Source organism: Magallana gigas, chromosome 10, assembly GCF_963853765.1.
Source record: "Magallana gigas chromosome 10, xbMagGiga1.1, whole genome shotgun sequence".
Lineage (NCBI taxonomy): Eukaryota > Metazoa > Mollusca > Bivalvia > Ostreida > Ostreidae > Magallana > Magallana gigas.
In genome coordinates, this window is record NC_088862.1 from 15,102,663 (window position 1) to 15,123,309 (window position 20,647).

The 20,647-nt window shown below is 32.3% G+C and overlaps 2 long non-coding RNA genes across 4 annotated transcripts in view; both read right to left on the bottom strand.

Moving 5' to 3' along the window:
• Positions 1 to 264: 264 nt before the first annotated feature.
• The window catches only part of LOC136272117 (uncharacterized), a 31,500-nt gene continuing 11,117 nt past the window's right edge, over positions 265 to 20,647 (bottom strand). Inside the window, exons 1-6 of one of the 3 annotated variants that reach the window (XR_010710022.1) lie at positions 11,892 to 12,019; positions 11,638 to 11,696; positions 4,998 to 5,135; positions 2,087 to 2,686; positions 1,640 to 1,698; positions 265 to 1,251 (exon numbers count right to left, since the gene is read on the bottom strand). This is a non-coding gene — a long non-coding RNA (uncharacterized lncRNA). The other 2 variants (XR_010710020.1, XR_010710021.1) reach the window with 2 other exon arrangements.
• On the bottom strand, positions 7,209 to 8,852 carry LOC136272116 (uncharacterized). Its single transcript, XR_010710019.1, has 4 exons — positions 8,647 to 8,852; positions 8,191 to 8,245; positions 7,834 to 7,892; positions 7,209 to 7,402 (listed from the first exon to the last, which is right to left on the bottom strand). It is a non-coding gene; the product is annotated as an uncharacterized lncRNA (long non-coding RNA).

A 20,647-nucleotide genomic window follows, 5' to 3' on the forward strand; every position in this document is an offset into this window, starting at 1 on the left:
TATATATATATATATATATATATATATATATATGAAATATATGAAAAATCATGGAAAGTAACTTGCATAAAAATGCGTGTAATTTGAACTGTTAACGTAAAATATTACGTTTACAAGTAAAACACATTGTCTAAAAAACAGAGTGGAACAAGCTACATTTATTTGATTTAAAACAGGTCAATTAATTGTAATCAACCCCATTAGCAACCTGTACAGTTCCCTGTTTCTCTATTCCGTTCGTAACCAGGACAACAATCACCCTCGTATCTACAGAAATAATGTCTGTTTTAAGCAGTAAAAAAATAGTTGTATCTTTTATCAAATCGATGCATTGGATTTGAACTGTTCAACTACGCATTTTCTCTTCATTTCTGTAATTATCCCGAACATGTACAATGCAATTGCCTTACAAGTGAATTAAAACTAATTAAAATTATAACTGTGTATTTGTTTTAACCTTACCTGTAACAGTTTTCATCTGAATAGGAAACAGAAGTGATAGATGTATATCCCAAAAGTATTAGAGCATATGTCAACATCATTTTCCTCTATTCTCTATTTCATTATGAGACACAGACTGCTATTGCTATCTGGGGTAGATTGAGAACGTTTTAATTTCCTTCTTTCAGTGTATCACTAATTGGTCCCTAGTACAAGTTCTAAGTGATTTTGTTATGAAGGAAACTGTCATTCATGAAGTTGGTGTCATTCATATGTTGTTACAGTAAAGTGGTTTACTTATATGTGGTAATGCAATTGACTTCAAATTTGAACTCAAAATGAACGCTATTCTCATTATAAGTCATTATAGTAAATAAAGTAATTTTTTATAATGTTAATAATGAAAACTCACCTTAAATAAATGTAAAAATATATTTGTTCAACATGACTTAAATTGGCAAGGAAATTTTAATTATGGAGAGAATAGAATTCACAATTTTCAAATTCTTTGTAACACTATTCAAAGACTTTAAGTCGACCTTAGAGTCAAGATCCACAGATCCAAGACTCTTGTGCTTTCACATGTGAGCTATATATATTTAAACAAAAATGACATACATGTAACAATGTTTCAATTTTTATGCTGTGACCTCCTGACAAAAATATATAAATTAAAACAAGAGTCAATGGTACAAAAAGAAGTAGAGTTCATGTCACATCTGGTTTGCTTTTGTCCGGCGTTGATGATGAGGGGAGGGTGATCTCCATTGATGTTGGCGTACTGTCCACAGCCGACAGAGTATTGGATACCTGCAACATAGATTATCTGTTGGTCATGTATGCTTGTGTTAAGTAATGGATAATAATTACTTGACAATTTTAACCTCCACACTCAATTCATCGGACGCGAACAATTCATAATTCTCTCATGGAAAGGATATTTGAACCTTATGTTCAAACACAGAATATTTCTTTCTCTATACATGTACATAAACTTAATTTTTTCACAGGGGGAAGGGGGTGTTACTGGTTTTTTGTAACATTTTTTGCGGTAGGTACAAGTTACTATTTGTCAAAAGAACAAATAATCTGTGGGCATTTTTTTGTGAGGATGAAAGCTCATGGGTAACTGGTATTCACCAAATATTTATGAACATTAGGAAGTGGCAGAGTTAAAGTATTGGACAGCCATACTCACAGATGAGTTGAGTACTGAAGTCATGGGAGGCAGTGATGAGACACAGGGAACTGCTGGAACTGTGAGAAAGAGGGCACAACTATGTTCTTATTAAATTCATTCCTTAAACAATATCTATGAGTTTCTCTCTTTTTCTTTCTCTCCCCTCTCTCAAAATTTAAATGTTTTCTTTCATAAATTCATTCATCTCTCTCTCTCTCTCTCTCTCTCTCTCTCTCTCTCTCTCTCTCTCTCTCTCTCTCTCTCCTCTTATAATAATCATACTATATTACTGTTGCATGTATAATATATAATCTTCATAAAATTAGCAATGTGTCTTCATCAATATCCATAGAGTTTGAGCAATAGAGGTAAAAGTTGTTTTATGCCACAGATTATTCTTTTCATTTGCTTTTGAAAATGTTTCCTTTGCAGGCATTTCCTTTACCTGGATAGGTGAAATCTTACCTGTGGTAGAGTCTCCTGTCTGCACAAGATTATCAGCTGTTAAACAGGCCACATTCTACAGAAGAACACAGCAAATACTCCACCGTACAAAACTAACATGGCAATATCAAGAACCGGATTACATTTTCCTTAGTTAAGTCTTGTTCACCTTAAAAACACTTTGTCCGAAGTATAAATGTTACTTGTAAAGTAAAATCACTACTGCACCTACTTATTGTTCAATGAAAACATAATTACTTTTCGTAAACTTTTAATTGAAACCAATTCTTAGATCTGAATCAATGTTTTAATTGAACAGTAACAGGTGGTGGAAAATCGCATTCCATCTATCTAGTAAATCTTAACACGGAGAGTGAAAATACATTTTTTTTCTTGCATCAGATATGGCTCCGAGGTCTTTCCGTCAGTGGGTGTGTCCGATGAATTAGTTCGAATGAGGAATGAGTCCGGGCAGAGGGGTAGAGAACGGAATAGACAACCGGTCATTGACCGCCAGTAAGTGGACCCGCCCGCGTGACCAGCGACTTGATGTGACACCCCCCCCCCCCATTCGTTGGTTCTCCGATTTTAGCTGATGCAGACAATGAAGCAAGGAGGCAACTGAAGAAATTAAAAAACATACAGGAATTACTTTTAAAAAATGTTCATGAACTGGCCTTTAATCTACCGGTATTAGAGCGATACTATCATCAGAAGAAAAACGTTCCAATGTGAAATTGTTTTTTTAACTATTCTTAAAGTTATAATTGTAATAAACATCTGAATATCTTATTGAAAATAATGTTTACAATAACGATTCATGCAGTTGATATGTTACATCATTTCCAGTAAAGTATAAACGTAATATGCAGTACTTGTATAAGGAAAATTCCCATATTTTGACATATTTTAAGTTGATGCTTTGAATGTTAGCTAATCTGAGAGACAGAATCTGATATCAAAATAGCTGAATTATAATATCTAAAATTGCAGTCAAATATCTTTAATGCATCTTTACCACATCATGATAATGTATTTCCTCTTCCTGCCTTCATAACAAGAGGGATAAACATGATCATGAAATATGAAATATTTGTTAGTCATTTATGCTTAAGTGTTGAAAATTGGATCATAATTGATTATTCATGTTTATTGAACAATTTTGACCTCCATAATCAATTTATCAGACTAAACAATTCATATTTTTCTCATAAAAGGAAGATTTAAACATTGTTTTCAAACACAGCAACATATTTTTCAGTATACCTGTACATACACTTCATTTGTAAAGGCAGTTACTGGTTCATCGGGACAATAATTTTTGGGTAGGTACAAGTTACTATTTGTGATAGCGAAATATAATCTGTGCATTTTCCTGTTCATTCTTCCATTTGTAAACAGGACCGCAACATTTTTTTTCCACTTTTGATTAAATTAAACACACATTTATACTTTTTTTGTATTTCAGCGGAACATAGTTAATTAAACTGTTAAAGAACTATTTTTTCTTTTATTCATTTCTTATTACCACAATCATATTAATTATCATATGCACTCAAAACTATGGTGGCAAAACAGTTATCGAAATCATTATATATACTTCACAATTTTTTCATATGAATAGGATAAACATGTATAGCTCAACAGAAGTGGGGGAAGTAATTAAACTATTTCACTCTATCATTTAGGCTATATACCGTAAATTAATTCAGGCTGTTCCTGCAATCAAAATAGGATTCTCGTACATGAAAAACCACTGTTTAGTGTGCTTGTTTGTGTGTTAATCATTATTTGATTAAAACACTTTTTATCTTGAAATTAAAACAGTTGAATTCAAAGACTACTCAGTTAATAAGAAATATAATCCTTACCAAATGCGTCCTCATCTTGTAAATGATTATTGCATATTTGATTATTTCCTTTGTTTTATAAGTACAACGGCAACATTTATTGCTATTTTTTTTACTGAACACTTAGCAATTTCTAGGAGTAAAGACCACGGTAACGGATTCTCATGTTGTTTGTACGTCTCGCGTTTTGTTTATTTTTTTTTTCATATTCTCATTTTAACATTAATTTTACGAGTGATATGGTTAAAAGCGAGCGAAAATTGTGCAAATATTATGCATTGATTATGAATCCAAAAATGAATTTTTTTATTATGTTCATATAAGATGGAATTTTTATACCAATCTTGTTTCGAATTGAAACGAATGCAATATCTCGTTGATATCTCATATTAATCTATAGGTGATTTGATTATTTTGTTTTAGCGAATTGAGATTTCGTTAGAAGGAATTTATGACTTCTCATTGTAAAGAAATAGCGTAGTCATTTTGAGCAAAGGGTTTAATTTGAAAATATATTATGGATTGAATCTGTGCATATTCTATCAAATTGTGTGTTGCCATAAGTTTCCAAGGCGTTTTTCCCTTTCATCTGTTCGCATTTTCTATGGTCAATGGCGAGAAAAACATTTGTTTCTTTATGTCTCAGGGCTTAGCAATAAAAAGCGCACTTGCTATAAATACGATTTAGTACTAAATGGCAATGGCAAAATGATTAGGCAATAATATAATTATATTAAAGATTTCTACAAAACGTATCCCATGTCCTTACAGGTGACAAAGTGCGTTTAACGAAAATGAATTTATGTTTGAATTCATTGACTTCAGTTCACTAGATAACGTCGTTTTGAACTGTCTTCGTAATGTGTATACTATGAATGTATTGCCGTATCCTTTCATTGTATTGTTTACCTCCTATGCATTAAATTGTTTTGTTTATTTTTAAATTTCATAACTTTATAATTATGTTCATGTATATGTTGAAGAAAAAAAACACATCCACGTGTGCAATGCATGTAACTTTGTACTGTTGATAAACAGTTACAATGTATTTCGAATATAATTAATGATACTGTTTGACTTACAGAACGACTTTACCAGACATCCAGAAGAAAAGTTGCAATATTCTTTTGAACAGTTACATTCCAATGTGCATTTCCAACCATAACTCGGATAGAAACATCGCTTGCTGCATTTAACACCTGAGTATCCAATTTTACACTCTGAAACAAAAGCACCCTTCTTTAATAATAGCATTGCTCCTTATCAAAACAGCATAAAACCTGCTGATGATTTAGAAACTGTATGAATTAGGAAATATGAAAACATATGGAATATACGAAAAATCATGGAAAGTAATTTGCATGAAGATAGTTGTAACTTTATCTGTTTAGGTAAAAATGTTGCATTTACAAGTTATACGCAATGTCTAAAAATTTAGATCATGGGACAAACTAGTTTTATTTAATTTCAAACAGATCAATTGATTGTAATAAAACCCATTGACAACCTGTACAGTTTCCTAGTTCACTATTCCATTCGTAACCAGGACAACAGTCACCTTCATATCTGAAAAAAGAAAAGAACATTAAAGAAAGTTTTATTCTTTTTTCTATTGAATCGATGCATTCAGTTTTGCATTGTTTAGCTATGGTTTTTTTTCTCACTTCTGTTATTATCATAAAACAATGACAAAACAATTGCTTCACGAGCGAATTTAAACTAATCAAAATAAATACCGTTTCTTTCTTCAACCTTACCTTGAACAAATTTGATCTGAATTCAAAACAGATGTGATTATTGTATAGACCAGAAGATTTAAAGCAAGTGTTGACACCATTTTCTTGTATTTCAGTATAATTTCAAGACCTAGACTGCTCTTGCTATCTAAAGTAGGTTTGAGGAAGTTTTAACTGGGTTTTTTTTGTATCATTAATTGGTTCCTAGTACAGTTTCTAATGAGGCGCATTTAAGGAAACTGTCATTCATTAAGTTGTTGTCATTCCTAAAGTTATTATAGTAAAGTGGTTGACTTATATGTTGTAACGCATTGACTTCAAATTTGTTTGGAATGTTATTCTCTTTATAAATAAGTATATTAAATAAAGTATTTTTTTTCAAAATAATGAAAATGAAAAACTCACCTAACACATATGTTAAAATATAATTGTACTGCTTGACTTAAATTTACATGGAAAAGTTGCACTTATCGAGAGAATAAAAATCGTAAATTTCTTTGTACAGGTAACGCTATTCATAGACTAAGTTGACTTAAGAGTCGAGACCGACAGATCCAAGACTATTGTTCTTTATCCTGTGAGCTATATATTTAGACAAAATGACATACATACATGTAACAATTTAACATTATTACACTTTTCTGATAAATACTGAAATCTGATTGGTTTAGACGCAGTTGATAATCCGTTCTATTACTCTCATCGTTAGTAACACACTTGACAACGGGTTACACTATATCAATAGTGCCTGTTTGGGAGGGTAACTGTTGAAATTGACACCCCGAGGAAACCAATGTCAACCGACGGGAAGCGTCGGTTGACAATGGTTTTCGAGGGGTGTCAGATTCAACAGTTACCCTCTCAAACAGGCACTATTTATTTTATTATACTGAATGTCTGAATTTTAAAGAGAATTTTAGTGCTTTAAAATAGAAATTAAGTGAATTCTACGGCGAACCATACGCGCATAATTTACGCGCATGTAACAATTCGTTGTGTTACCCGTTGACAAGTGTGCTGCTAACACTGAGGGTATAAGAACGGATTACCAACTGCGTCTAAACCAATCAGATTTCAGTTTTTAACATGAAAGTATAAAACAACATATTGTTACATGCGCGTAAATTATGTGCGTACGGTTCGCCATAGAATTCACCTCATACTTATATAAAAGCTGTGAAGTTTCCTTTAAAATTAAGACATTCAGTATGCAATAAATAGTGCCTGTTTGGGAGGGTAACAGTTTAAATTGACACCCCGAGAAAACCATTGTCAACCGACGCTTCCCGTCGGTTGACATTGGTTTCCTCGGGTTGTCAATTTCAATTCTTACCCTCACAAACAGGCGGCATTTACATAATGTTTCATTATTCATGCTGTGACATCCTGAAAAAATATTTACAAGTCTTATCTTGAAGAAAACCTTATAACTTAGACTGTAATAGCTTTGGGCTCCTTCCCTGGCATGTCTTTATGAACCAGGATTTGAAATTGCAGCCACAGATCCAACATATTTGATTTTTTACGTTAAAAAAATCAGCAAATACCATATTTTTGTCAACTTTTTTATTAATACTTTAACATTAGTTCTGTGTATACATATATATATCTAGTTTAAAACAAGAGTCAATGGTACAATAAAAGTAGAGTTCAGGTCACATCGGGTTTGCTTTTGTCCGGCGTTGATGATGGGAGAGGGTGACCTCCATTGATGTGGGCGTGCTGTCCATAGCCGACAGAGTATTGGATACCTGCAACATAGATTATTTGTTGGTCATGTGTGCTTCACTGTTAAGTAATGGACTATAATTATTTATTCATGATTACAGCACAATTTTGACCTCCACAATCAATTCATTAGACTGAAAAATTCATATTTCTGTCATGAAAAAGATATTTTTACCTTATGTTCTAACACAGCAACTTCCTTTCAATGTACATCTGTACAACTACTAAAACTTCATTTTTAAAGAGGGAGGGAGGAGGTGTTACTAGTTCTCTAGAACATTATTTTGTTTGTAATTACATGTTTTACTATTTGTGATAAGAACAAAGAACACGTGGGCATTTCAAGAAAAAAGTTTTTCTGAGTATTTATGCTCATGGGTAACTGGTATTCACAACTATACATCTGTACATTGGCGATTGGGGCAAGCTTGAATGATTGGACAGCCATACTTACAGATAAGTTGAGTACTGAAGTCATGGGAGGCAGCGATGAGACACAGGTTACTGCTGGAACTGTGATAAAGAGGAGAAAAATATTTCTCTTCATAAATTCATTCCTTACAACAGTATCTTTGAGTCTCTCTCTCTCTCTCTCTCTCTCTCTCTCTCTCTCTCATAATAATCATACTATATTACTGTCACATGTATAATATATAATCTTGATAGAATTGGCTTTGTGTCTTCATTGATATCCATAGAATTTGAGCGATAGAGGTACACGTTTATTTTATGAAAAGATTCTTCTTTTCATTTTCTTTAACAAATGTTTCCTTCACAGGTATTTCCTTTACCTGGACAGGTGAGATCTTACCTGTGGTAGAGCCTCCTGCCTGTACAGGATTATCAGCTGTTAAACAAGCCACATCCTACAAAAGTACACATCATGTACTCAAGCGCACAAAACTAATATTGCAATACACAGACCTCTCTATCAAGAACCGGATTACATTTTCCTTACTCAAGTTTTATTCACCTTAAAAATACTTTGTCCAAAGTAAAAAAATATTATTTGTAAAGTAAAATCACCACTGCAGAACCCGACTTATTGTTCAGTAAAAACATTCATTTTTTGTAAAAAAAATAAAAAATAAATAAATAAATAAATTCTTAAACCAATTTCAAAATCAAGAAGTTTCTTTGAAGCCTTCACTGAAAAGCATTCTAAATCAACTTTCTTAATTAAAACAGTATCAGGTGGGAAAAAACAGCATTCCATCTAGCTAGTGTATCTTCACACAGAGAGAGAAAGTATATTTATTTTTATTACCTGCATCAAAGATGGCTGCGCGGTTTTTCCGTCAGTGAGTTTGTCCGAGGAGAGGAATAAGTCCGGGTGAAGGGGGAGGAGAACGGGATAGACAGCCTGGCGTTGACCGCCAGTAAGTGATCCCGCCGCGTGGCCAGCGACTTGATGTGACCCTCCAGTCTTTGGTTCTCCGATTTCAGCTGATGCAGACAATGAAGAAGGGAGGCAACTCAAGAATTAAAAAAAAAATACAGTAATTACTTTTTTAAAAATTTCATGAACTGTCATGACTTTTTATCTATTAGAGCAGTATTTTCACTGAAAGAAAGGCATTTAAATGTGAAATTGTTTTTAAACTATTCTTTAAGTTCTATTTGTATTAAACATCTATATATCTCTTTGAAAACAATGTTTGCAATAGCGATGCATGCAGTTTTAATAACTTTCACATCATTTCAAGTATAGTATAAACGTAATTAATATGCACTACCTTTATAACGAAAATTCCCATACATCATATTTTACGTTGATGGTTTGAATATCAGCTAATCCGAAAGACAAATATCAAAATGAATGTAACTGAATTATAATATTTAAAATTGCAACCAAGTATTTTTAATGCATCTTTACCACCTCATGTTAATGTATTTCCTCTTCCTGCATTCATAACTAGAGAGATAAACATGAAACATGGATTATTCGTTAGTAATTCATGCTCATGTGTTAAAAATTAGATCATAATTATTTACTCATGTTTATTGAACAATTTTGACCTCTATGATCAATTCATCAGACTAAACAATTCATATTTCTCTCATAAAAAGAAGATTTGAACCTTGTTTTCAAACACAGAAACATTTTTTCCGTATACCTGTACATACAATTCATTTTTGAAGGGTGTTACTGGTTCATTGGAACATTAATTTTTTGGTAGGTACAAGTTACTATTTATGAGAGAGACATATAACCCGTGAAAATGTAACAAAACCTAATCTGTGCATTTTCTTCTTCATTCTTTCATTTGTAAACAGGATGACAAAAGGTTTTTTTCAACTTTTGATTAAACACACATTGATACTTTTTTATTTTATTTTAGCGGAACATTGTTAATCAAACTGTTAAAGAACCATCTTTTTTTCTATCATTCATTTTTCATTACCACAATCATATTAATTATTATATGCACTCAAAACTATGGTGAGGAAACAGTTAAAGAAATCATTATATTTACTGCACAATGTTTTCATATGACTAGGATACACATTTTTAGCTCAAAAGAAGTGGGGGAAAATGTTTAAACTATTTCACTCTATCATTAGGGTTACATGCCTTAAATCAATTCAGGCTGTTCCTGCAATCGAAATAGGATACATGTACATGAATATCATAGTTTAGTGTGTGCTTTTGTGTGTTAATCATCATTTAATCAAAACACTTTTTATCTTGAAATTAAAACAGTTGAATTCAAAGACAACGCAGTTCTTTAAAATGATGATCCTTACCAAATGTGTCCTCATCTTGTAAATGATTATTGGATATTTAATTACTCCCTTTGTTTTATAATTACAGCAATTATACAGCCACATGTTTTGCCTTTTTTTAACAAAGACCTTTATCAATTTCTAAGACTAAACACCACGTTATCGGTTTATAATGTTGTTTGTATGTCTCGCGTTTTTTTTTTATCAGATTTTCATTTCAACATCAATTTTATGATTCATGTGGTTAAGAGCGAGAGCAAATTGTACAGATAGTATGCCTGATTTATTAATCCAAAAATGACTTTATTTATAATGTTCAAATAAGATGGAATTGCTATACCAATTAATTTTGTTTCGAGTTGAAACGAATGTGTTGTCTCGTTGATATATCATCTGTAAACGATTTGATTAATTTGTTTTAGCGAGTCATAATCTCGTAAAAATGAATTTGTGTTTTTTCTTTGTAAGGAGATAGCATAGTCATTTTAAACAAAGGGTTTAATTTAATAATATGAAATGGAATAAATCTGTACTGTTCCATTAAATACATATGTATGGTTCCAATGTGTTTATCCTCTTTCACCTGCCAGCACCTTCTGTGGTCAATGGCAAGAACAACGCTCGTTTCTCTATGTCTCAGGGTGTATAAAAAAGCGCGCTTGCTTTATATACGCTTTAGTAATATTTTAAATGGCAAAATGTTTAGACAATAACATGTATTAAAGATTTTGTCCAAAACATTTCTACAAAATTTATCCCATCTTTGTACAGATGACAAATGCATTTAACCTCAGGTAAAATAAAATAATTTGCGTTTTAATTCATCGACCTCAGTTCATTAAATAACGTCATTTTCTTCGTACTGTCGTAAATATATTTCCATATCCTTCAATTGTATTGTTTATCTTCTACATTAAATGTCTCTGTTTTTAATTTCATAACTTCATAATTATTTGCATGTATATAATGAAAAAAAAACCACATTCACAAGTGCAATACATGTTACACTTTTTTACTGACAAACAGTTAAAATGTATTGCGAATATAATTAAAACAATGTTGGACTTACTGGACGACTTTACCAGATATCCAGTAGAATAATTGCAATGTTCTTTTGAACAGTTACACTCCAATGTGCATTTCCATCCATAACTTGGATAGACACACTGCCTGCTGCAATTAGGGTCTGAGTATCCAATTTTACACTCTGAAACGAAAAGCACTCCTCTTTTGTTATATTTCATATTAGGAGAAACAACAGCTTAAAAACAAGGTTTTTTTCAAATTTAATTTCAAAATCTGCTGTTGATTTGGAATCTGTATGTATATATATATATATGGAATATATGTAAAATCATGGAAAATAACTTGCATAAAAATGATTGTAATTTGAACTGTTAACGTAAAATATTACATTTACAAGTAAAACACATTGTCCTAAAAAATTGTCTAAAAATTTCACAGAGTGGAACAAGCTACATTTATTTGATTTAAAACAGGTCAATTAATTGTAATCAACCCCATTAGCAACCTGTACAGTTCCCTGTTTCTCTATTCCGTTCGTAACCAGGACAACAACCACTCTTGTATCTACAAAAATTATGTCTGTTTTAAGCAGTAAAAAAATAGTTTTATCTTTTATCAAATCGATGCATTGGATTTGAAATGTTCAACTACGCATTTTCTCTTCATTTTTGTTATTATCCCGAACATGTACAATGCAATTGCCTTACAAGTGAATTAAAACTAACTAAAATTATAACTGTTTATTTGTTTTAACCTTACCTGTAACAGATTTCATCTGAATAGGAAACAGAAGTGATAAATGTATACCCCAAAAGTATTAGAGCATATGTCAACATCATTTTCCTCTATTCTCTATTTCATTATGAGACACAGACTGCTATTGCTATCTTGGGTAGATTGAGAACGTTTTAATTTCCTTTTTTTGTGTATCACTAGTTGGTTCCTAGTACAAGTTCTTAGTGATTTCGTTATGAAGGAAACTGTCATTCATGAGGTTTTTGTCATTCATATGTTGTTACAGTAAAGTGGTTTATTAAGGTTTTCCGCTGGGAGCGGAAAACCTTACTATTATTCTGAAAAATTTTCAAATTTCTTATTATTTTTTTTTTCTTCTAGACGCCAACTTTGATCCTTAATATCTCGCTCGTTTGTTCACCGATTGTTTTGAAATTTTCAGGACTGATAACATGCCGCGTGATGTTGTCGTTGCATATTTTAGTTGAGAAAAATCCCTATCCAGTTTTGAGTTATTCCCCTTTTAGTAAAATTTAACGACTTCTTTTGTCCAGGGGGTTTAGCTTTAACGACGACTGGCAGAGTCTCAAACATGGGATGGTTTGGAAGCTAATACATTGAATTTGTGCGAGATATATTTTATTTATTATTTAAATGCAAATAAAAGGGGTGGTATAGATGTTGAAAAAAAGGTAAGAAAAAAAATCAAAAAAAATTCGCGTATTTTCCGTGTTAGTTTTCTACCTGATAAAAAATTGTTATAACATGTATTTTAAAAGTTCTTGGTCTTACTCAGACCTTTCATTCGGTATGCCGAAAAAGGGCTGGCCCTTATAATTAGGGAGTTAGAGGCGTCCAAAGTTTCATGTCAATAACTTAAAAAGGAATAAAAATTTCTAATGCATTATTGAAGCAAAGTTGTAAAGAAATTAATTTTGAATCCTTTTATAGTATTCAATTTAATATTTTCGTAATTTATAGTCAGTATTTGCAGAAACAATTGTTATCAGTTCGGTCCATTTTTGTGGGGGTGCGCACGTTTATGAGGTTATGAAAGGGCTTCTTGTAATGCACTAACTGATACATGTAGTGCACAAAAATAATTCCACATAAAATTCCCAAATGTTTTTATTCATATGTACATTTTCATTTCATAGAGATGAACCTCTTTGACCTTATTTTTGTTGTTTGTTTCATAACTGTGCCCCTGTCTATATTTAGATGCATTACGAGACTCAGGTAACCGATCGATAGGAGAGTCGCTAGCTGTATTCAGGCCGTCGCCTAGACGATAGTGCATGTGCTTGTAGAGCTGGACGTACACGTTTAACGCCCCACTGTGTAACTGTAACAGAGACATTTTGAATTGTTTCAGTACCGGGACATATGTGTTAATAAAATGGTTCCAATGCATGGTAATTAAACTCAACTTTTCTACAATACGTATACACGGCCGTCTTATAAAGCACAATGTGTATTACTGACATGACAAATGTACGCTGGCAATTTAAACGAACGCGGGATTGCTCCCGATAGAACAATTCTTTTAGAGCAAGAAAAAAAATACTGATTTGCGATGGATATAATATAATTATCATCGTGGAGATGATTTTAAAAAGTGAACTTAATATTCGTATACGATAATATTTGAATCCAAAGCCGCTAGTTTTAAGTTACGGTTATTAGGGATATTAATTATGACTTGCCCCGCGTTTCAGGTTTTTTACTTGCAAAACATCTACAAACGAAAATACCAAACAACCTTCAGCAGCAACTTATAAATCATTTATTGCATACACAATTCTAAAGAGGTAATTAAATAGATTTTATAAATGCTTTATACTTGTATACATTCGCCATCTTCCATGGAAAAAAGTGGCATGGAAAAAATGTTCAATGTTCATCAAATACGCTGTAGCCTTAGCAATCGAAAATAATTAATAAACTGTATATTGATAGATTGACATATCAACAAACATTCAGACCCGCAATGTTTTTTTCTTTTACAAGTTCTATAAAATGTAGACTCAATGACTGAATTCTTTACCGTTTTCTGTTTTGGTTATTTTGAATCACGTGTGTACGTTATGTGTAGCCATATAGATGAACACTTTAAGTGTTTAATTTTTAAACGAAATTGTGTACATGCAGAGCAATACAATGCTAGGACAATTAAATTCCAACAATGTATACGGTGAGGCCGGTCAGACTGATACTGGTTCTGCTTGTTCTACAAATAGCGAATGTAAGACGAAGTATTTGGGTGTTATATTTTAAACAAATATAAGTATTGCTTTTTTAAAAGCTTGCATTACTCAACAAAGTATTTTATTGGAATCATTCTTCGTTACCTTAACTGCATATATGTACCACTCGGTCTGTATCCCGGAAAAATTGACTACCATCCGAAATTTTTCATATAAGGTCTACAGACTTGCAGCTAACATTACCTTTAAAAATACATTTTAGAATTTGCCGCTGTTTATAAATTCATTAAAAAGACGCGCAGAATCAAGTGGTAATATGTCGTTTGATATGGGATTTATGACGTCTATTTATATTGTTTTCATTAAAATTATTTCATTATTTCAACCTTGTGGGTGGAATGAAATCAGTTTCACATGTTATATGACATAAAGATGTTCTCTCCCCACTTTTTCTCGCAGCAGCTATTTTTTTTAAATTTACATAAAAAATTGAATTATCATGGAGTTGCCCCCCCCCCCCCCCCATTTTTGTACCATGTAAAAAAAAATGGTATGAAAATCATGAAATTATGATTGAAATTTTGAAAATTTTGGAAAATTCTAAAAAAAAAAATTCTATATTTGCTTGTCAAGATTTGTTGGATGAGTTCCCCCCTTCAAAAACGATGCTACGTGCTTGGAAATTACTCATTTCTTTATTCCCCTCTTTAATAAACAAAACAAACTAACAAACATAACCGATCCAGATAAATATAATTACATGTATCAAAAATAAACTTCAAAAATAAACTACACATTCATCCTTCACCCACAATATTGCCTTTTCAATATTTGTCATCGTTGTAGACCCTTGTAACAATCTGTTACATTATATATGTAAGTAGGTGCTTGCACGACAAAGAACCCCTTGCTGATCTACATTTTCATTAACGCATACAAAGAAAAAATATATTTTGATTTTTGAATTTCTTTTGATGTAAAAAAAAAAAAGAGAAGAAATTGGTTCTCAGTCTCTCTTTATGGCTGTTTGTTAGCGGTTAATCCAAGTTCATTTTAAATATCCTTTTGTAATTTAAAAAATGCGATGTAAATTTTTTTTCATGCAATATTTCGGATAAAGCAATGAAGAGTTGTTTGTTGAAATTTTATTAGACCATAAAATTGTAAAATGCTAACATTGAAAATTGTGCCCGATTTCTTTCTTTTTTTTAAGGTAAAACTTTATTGATTTAAAAAGATGATTCTTTGAGACAAACAAATTGACATAATCAATAAGAGTTTGACAATCTCTAACTGCAGGTCTGTAGCTTTTAGTCAGAAAAAGAATCGGATGGACGACCTAGGACACAGAACATCCATCCGAATTTCTTGAAAATTGCCATTATTTTCGTACGCGGACGCAATACTCACCGAGACTAAATGATTCGTATTTTAAGTTTTAACTGCTTTGAAAGGTAATATTGGTTTTCTAATAATTATGAACATGAATAATTAAATAAAAATGGTTAAATTTATAGTAAAATTACCGGCATCGGTCTTCTCCGTGCCGGATCTAGAAGGGGAAGGGTTCCAGACCCCCCCCCCCCAGCGAAATTTCTTTCAATTACGTGTACATTATAAACTTACCAAATATGCCTCGGACATCCCTTGGCAAACTCAAATAACCGTCTGACTTTTCAACCCCCACCCCGGAAAAATTTTCTGATCCGTGCATGTTCCCCCTCCTCGATATACAAAATTATTCTTCAAAACCCCTTGTAAAATTTCCAAAATCTCCGCATACATACTAAGAGATTCATTGGCGCTTGCGTTTGATAAAAATGCGTGTAAAACGTTTGCCAATGGTATTTTTACCTTCCTACCGGGCATAACCACAGTCCCACTCTGTGAATAAAATGCGGCGAATCAAACTAGAGACAACGTGTTAAGATCTGTATTTGCTTACAAACATGTAGTATCATCGTGCAAAATGCACTGTTCAATTATAATTTTTTTTTTACTTTACTTGTAAAATTCGTAATTTTTTCTCACAGTTTATTTCTTACAAAGTTACTTTTTTATTTAGTGGTTGACACTTTTCAGACTTTATATGTGATTTCAAAGAGACAGAGTGTCATGTCTCAAGGACTGTTAATCTCTTAAAACAACATTGTGCAATTATCAGATTTTCATTTCTTGGACATCAAAGACTCATTGAGTTTATTTAATTATTTTATATCTGTGAACCTTTCAATCAGCTTACTTATATCATTACCTGTCAATTTATACTCATTGTTAAGATTCTTATAAATAGTTATGTACAATTGTCAATGCGCAGTCTGGAATACGGCGGCCAGCCCCGGCCACGTCCGACTCTCTCAGAGTCTTGAGTCCGGAGGCCACTACTGGCCATATCCGAATTGTTTGTAACATGTCTGTTAAATTGTTTTAATGTTGCCATCGTTGAGTCTCGTCCAATAATGTGGAATCCTGCATCAATTGCCTGTTTATTTCTCTGGAACTGTATACTGGTGGACCTTCAGGAATACGGCAAACCTACCCTTTGTTTTAGCTTACGGCCCCCAGCGCGCCACAACCTTATACCTTATACACTTTACGCCAACATTCTTTCACCCCGTTCGTACTGCACACGACCGATGCAGATCCAGACGAATTCTCTATCACCGTAAAATCTACGCGGTCACAGAAATATAATACTTTGTTTCTCAGTGTTTACACATCTAAAATTGTACTATGGTCAGCTATCAATTTTTTGTAATACGTCACAAGTATGACGCAGCTGCGACGGAAAACCTAATCGTTGCTTGCAACGAGCTCGTCTCTAGTTTATATGTTGTAATGCAATTGACTTCCAATTTGAACTCAAAATGAACGCTATTCTCATTATAAGTCATCAAAGTAAATAAAGTAATTTTTTATAATGTTAATAATGAAAACTCACCTTAAATAAATGTAAAAATATATTTGTTCAACATGACTTAAATTGGCAAGGAAAGTTTAATTATGGAGAGAATAGGATTCACAAATTCCAAATTCTTTGTAACACTATTTAAAAAGACTTTAAGTCGACCTTAGAATCAAGATCCACAGATCCATGACTCTTGTGCTTTCACATGTGAGCTATATATATTTAAACAAAAATGACATACATGTAACAATGTTTCAATGCTGTGACCTCCTGACAAAAATATCTAATTTAAACAAGAGTCAATGGTACAATAAAACTAGAGTTCAGGTCACATCTGGTTTGCTTTTGTCCGGCGTTGATGATGAGGGGAGGGTGTCCTCCATTGATGTTGGCGTACTGTCCATAGCCGACAGAGTATTGGATACCTGCAACATATATTATCTGTTGGTCATGTATGCTTGTGTTAAGTAATGGATAATAATTACTTGACAATTTTAACCTCCACAATCAATTCATCGGAAGCGAACAATTCATAATTCTCTCATGTAAAGGATTTTTGAACCTTATGTTTAAAGACAGAAACTTTCTTTCTCTATACATGTACATAAACTTCATTTTTTACAGGGGAAAGGGGGTGTTACTGGTTTATTTTAACATTTTTTGTGGTAGGTACAAGTTACTATTTGTCAAAAGAACAAATAACCTGTGGGCATTTTAAAAAACAACCAGTTTTTTGTGAGGATGAAAGCTCATGGGTAACTGGTATTCACCAAATATTTATGAACATTAGGAAGTGGCAGAGTTAAAGTATTTGACAGCCATACTCACAGATGAGTTGAGTACTGAAGTCATGGGAGGCAGTGATGAGACACAGGGAACTGCTGGAATTGTGAGAAAGAGGGCACAACAATTTTTCTTATTAAATTCATTCCTTAAACAATATCTCCGAGTTTCTCTATTTTTCTTTCTCTCCCCTCTCTCAAAAATTTTTTCTCAATAAATTCATTCATCTGAGTCTCTCTCTCTCTCTCTCTCTCTCTCTCTCTCTCTCTCTCTCTCTCTCTCTCTTTTCAATTATACTATATTACTGTTGCATGTATAATATATAACCTTCATAAAATTAGCAATGTGTCTTCATCAATATCCATAGAGTTTGAGAAATAGAGGTAAAAGTTGTTTTTATGCAACAGATTATTCTTTTTATTTTCTTTTAAAAATGTTTCCTTTGCAGGCATTTCCTTCACCAGGATAGGTGAAATCTTACCTGTGGTACAGCCTCCTGTCTGCACAAGATTATCAGCCGTTAAACAGGCCACATCCTTCAAAAGTACACATCAGTTACTCAACTGGACAAAACTAGCATGGCAATACAAAGCTCTCAATATCAAGAACCGTATTACACTTTCCTTAGTTAAGTCTTGTTCACCTTAAAACACTTTGTCCGAATTAAAAATGTTACTTGTAAAGTAAAATCACTACTGCACCTACTTATTTTTCAATAAAAACATAATTATTTTTCGTAAATTATTAATTGAAATCAATTCTAAAATCAAGATATGTGTTCTGAATCAATATAATTTAATTGACAGTATCAGGTTGGAAAAAATAGCATTCCATCTATCTAGTAAATCATAACACAGAGAGTTAAAATACATTTTTTCTTGCAGCAGATATGGCTCCGAGGTTCTTCCGTCGGTAGGTTTGTCCGAGGAATTGGTCCGAATGAGGAATGAGTCCGGTTGGAGGGGGAGGAGAGCGGATAGACAGCCGGGCATTTGCATGTTTAAATAACGATGCATGCAGTTAATAACTTTCACATCATTTCCAGTAAAGTATAAACGTAATAGGCAGGACTTGTATAAGGAAAATTCCCATATTTGTTTTAATTTAATGTTGATGCTTTGATTGTTAGCTAACCTGAAAGACAGAATCTGATGTCAAAATAATTAAATTATGATATCTAAGATTGCAACCAAGTATTTTTAATGCACCTTATCACATCAATTTAATGTATTTACTCATCCCGCCTTAATAACAAGAGAGATAAACATGAAACATGGATTATTCGTTAGTCATTTATGCTCAAGTTTTCAAAATTGGATCATAATTGATTATTCATGATTATTGAACAATTTTGACCTCCATGATCAATTCATCAGACTAATAAATTCATGTTTCTCTCATAAAAAGAAGATTTAAACCTCGTTTTCAAACATAACAACAGCTTTCAGTATACCTGTACATACACTTCATTTTTAAAGGGTGTTACTGGTTCATTGGAACAATAATTTTGGGTAGGTAGAATTTACTGTTTGTGATAGAGAAATATAACCTGTAAAGATGTAAGAAGCAATCAGAAAATCTATGAATATAACAAAACCTTACCTGTGCATTTTCCTCTTCATTTTTCCATTGGTAAACAGGACGGCAAACATTTATTTCTCAACTTTTGATCAAATTAAACATATATTTTGACAAATCTGTTATTTCAGCGAAACATTGTAAATCAAACTGTTTTTAAGAACTAATTGTTCTTTTATTCATTTGTCATTATCCCAATCATGTTTGCTTTTATATGCACTCAATACTATAGTGGCAAAACAGTTAAAGAAATCATTATTTTACTTCACAATGTTTTCATATGAATAGGATATAGATGTATAGCTCAACAGAAGTGGTAGAAGTGTTTAAACTATTTCACTCTATCATTTGGGCTATATGCTTAAATCAATTCAGGCTGTTCCTGCAATCAAAATAGGATTCATGTACATAAATATCACTGTTTAGTGTGTTTGTTTGTGTGTTAATCATTATTTGATCAAACACTTTTTATCTTGAAAATAAGAAAAAGTTAAAATCAAAGACTACTCAGTTATTATAAGAATTATAATCCGAACCAAATGCATCCTCCCCTTGTAAATGATTATTGCATACATGTATCTAATTATTTCATTTGTTTTATAAGAACTACGGCAACATTTATTAACAATTTGTTGACCGAGCACGGAGTAAAAACCACGGTAACGGTTTATAGTGTTGTTTGTACGTCTCGCATTTTTTTTGTTGTTTTTTTTTGATATTTTCATTTTAACATTAATTTTACGAGTGATGTGGTTAAGAGCAGGCGAAAATTGTACAAATATTATGCATGATTTATGAATCCAAAAATGAATTTATTTATTATGTTCAAATAAGATGGAATTTTCATACCAATCTTGTTTCGAGTTGAAACGAATGCAATGTCTCGTTCATATCTCGATTTAATCTGTTGATGATTAGATTTTTTTTTTGTTTTAGCAAATTATAAATTCGTTCAAATGAACTTATGTCTTTTCGTTATAAAGAGATATCATAGTCATTTTGAGCAAAGGGTTTAAGTTGAAAATATAATATGGATTAAATCTGTGCGTATTCTATCAAATATTATATGTGTTGCCATAAGTTTCCAAAGCGTTTTCCCCTTTCATCTGTCCGCATTTTCTGTGGTCAATGGCAAGAAAAACATTTGTTTCTTTATGTATCAGGGCTTAGCAATAAAAAGCGCACTTGCTATAAATACGCTTTAGTACTAAATGGCAATGGCAAAATGATTAGGCAATAATATAATTATATTAAAGATTTCTACAAAATTTATCCCATCTCCATACAGGTGACGAAGTGCGTTT